Below are 2,992 nucleotides of genomic sequence, written 5' to 3' on the forward strand. Positions count from 1 at the left end.
GGTTTCAGGCTGGCGTCCTGCTGCGGTACGGCCCAGGGAGAGCTGCCCCGCCTTGGGGAGATGGCAGGGGGTGAATGGCTTTGAGTGAGGGGCTGTGACCTGGGGGCTACAGAGCTGCCCGGGGCCCTCTGCCTGCAGGCCTGAGCGAGCGGAGAAGCCCGAGCACCTCTGACTCCTGTCTTTACACTTGTAACCATGAACCACGCATTGTCTCGTGCACTAGAAACCCCAGCAGTCCCTCTAAAAACATAGCTCTTCTGGCTTTTAGAGGCCTAATGAGACTGGACGTGTATGGGTTTTGGTTTTTTATGCAAGCAATAGTGCCCTGAAATCTAGCTGTGATCTCCTTTTGGCCATTTCATGTGCTGTCTTCTGCCCAATTTTGGTGTAAGAACACTCCTCTTGAGCAACTTCCACTAGTTTTTACTCTCTGTTACTTGCTTTTTTTGCAAATCACCTGTTCAGACCCCATCTCCATTGCCTGTGCTTCTTTATTCCTCACTGCTTCTGCTGTTGTTTATTAACTTGCTGTGTGTGGCATCTGGGGAATTTGTTCACTGGAAAAGCAAAATGAAGTTGTGTTACAGCCTAACACACGTAGCAAGGTACTCGCAGCCTGCCGGGCCTTGAGCAGAGCCCAGCGCTAATGCTGCAAACCCTCTCCGCTTCCTCTCCCGGCCCCGCTCAGCTGATTGCTTTCTATTTTTCCTTGTGGTGGTGTTATTAATAATCATATACCAATCTCCTCTGATAATCACAATCATTTCCTGGGAGAGAGCGAATCCAAGTGAACCACATCCAGCTACCCAGCGAAATGAGGCGGTGTCTACCAGCCTGATGAATGCCGCGTCTGTCCGTGCCCTTTCTGTGCATGGAGCACTTGGTGATGCCGGAGGCTGCGCTGGAGGTTTTGAGCTCTGTGTGTTTTTCAAAGGAACTGGCTGCAGGGAGGAGACGTGGCTGCCGAGGATTAGAGGGGATGGTGGGTTTTTGGGAATTACCGTGAGAAGTGATGTACGTCTGGTTGTTCCCCTGGGTGCATCTGCCTGCGGAGGTCGGGTACGATGAAGGGGCTGTCTGGGGAGCTGGAGTCCTCAGTCTGGTTTTGCATGGATGAAGTCTTCAGCCTTAGTGCATGTAACTGGCTTTGCAAAATGTTTTTTGGAAATGGATCGAGCCACATACACCGTGCTTCCCCTGTATCTGCTCCCCCAGTTTCCATCCTCCTGTGAGCCATGTCCTAGGGAGCTGTTGGCTGGAAGGGATTTCCAGTGGCAAAACAGAGGTGAAAGCTTTTTCCTAGAGCTCACCAGTTTCTCAGTTAGCTCCTTCTTATGCTCAGCTTGGCTTTGCGGGCTCCCAGGCTACATGTGCTGCCAGGTTTTTCTACCAGAGCAATTTCCCTTGTTGCAATTCTTGACAGCACCACTTTTTCTCCGAGAAACATTGGGCTGCTGAATGTCTAGCAAACTCAATTGGCCTGGATGGATGGGACGAGCCAGCTGGGTGTGCTTTGAGGCGGAAACCACCCTTCCTTTCTCAAAGGAGTCGCTACCAAAGAAAAGGTGGTGACTGCAACTTGCTGGGGTGAAAGATTGTGCTTGGGTGGGAAGGAGAGCATGGTAGGGAACTGCTGGGGGGTAGGGAACCGGGCGGGGGGGCTCTGATGTGAGGTACACCCCATGTCTGTGGCTCTTCTCCAGGGAGCCTTGCTCTGCAGCCTCCCTAGTTCTGCCTTTTATTGCATTTCATGAAAGTAAGTTGTCTTTTTGGCTGATGGGATTAGCATGGCTGGCTGTGCAACGTGGGAGGCTGGAGTTGGCAGGCACATGTTCCACGTGCAGAGGGATTGCCGGGGGCTGGTTGAAGTGAGGTGGGTTGTGTCTCAGGAAACGAGGTCAAGAAACCCTCAGGAGCTCAATTAACCACAGATGACCAGGACAAACTAGGGCACCGATTGCATGGCTGTTTGGTGAAGACAAGAGTCTGTGGCCTGCTTGGTTTGCTGCAAGCTTAGAGTGTCTTCATTTATTTTGCCTTTATTTTTTGCTATTTTATTCTTGGATTCAGAATAGAAAGCCCAGACCTGAGCTGCCCACGCGTTGCCCGTGTGACCGAGCGCTCTTGTAGGCAGTGGTGGTCAGCGGGACACAACCTGCTCAGCACACAAAAGCGGTGCACGGCTAATGTCTCCCTGGCCATCTGGCTCCTCTCCTTCTCCTCGTGTTCTTGGTCTTTGTTTGAGCAAACTCTGACATATATTTGTCTTTTCTGTATTTCCTTGTGGATCTTTCTATGAAATATTGTGAAGTGGATCCTGTTTTATGTTACAAGCCGTTCGTAATGAGATTGGAGAGAGATACAGCGTTTGACTGCAGTGGCTGTTAATTTTAATATGCTGTGAATCTCAAGGTAGCTTTTTATTCTTCCTACATTGAACTTGCACGGTGCTGCTGCTACAGTCTGCATGGGGGACATGTCATGTGAAATAAAAGGCTTAATGAGGGACAGAAGGAAAAACTCGGCCAGTATTTTATAAAACATGAGTTTTATTTTCTTAAACACAAGGCACGATGTCTAGATGTTTAGAGGTTCATGATTTAGCAGCTCTAAGAAGTAGTTTAGCAGCAGTAAAAAGGACAGGGGATGGTTGACAGAGACCTTAAAAATGGGCAGAAGATGAGGGTACGGTGGAAAATACCAGTCCCTGCTGGTCTGAGCAGACAAAGTCCTTCACAGGTGAAGGACGGAGAAGAGCACATCAGCGGCATGGATGGCAGGTTAGTGCTACGGAATATGTTCCTTAATGGTTGGATGAGTTGGGCAGAGACCAGTGAAATGAAAGTGGAAAGGACAGGGCAAAGTGGTCAGGACCTGAGAAGGAGGACTTGGGAACTCTTCGTAAGATGCTTCAAGTAGATTCTTGCCCATGTCCTAAACCAAAATAAACTATAAAAGCCCACATGTGTCTAAAAAGCATCAGCTGTAGGGA

This window comes from Cariama cristata, unplaced genomic scaffold (genome assembly GCF_000690535.1).
Source record: "Cariama cristata isolate BGI_N322 unplaced genomic scaffold, ASM69053v1 scaffold9322, whole genome shotgun sequence".
NCBI lineage: Eukaryota > Metazoa > Chordata > Aves > Cariamiformes > Cariamidae > Cariama > Cariama cristata.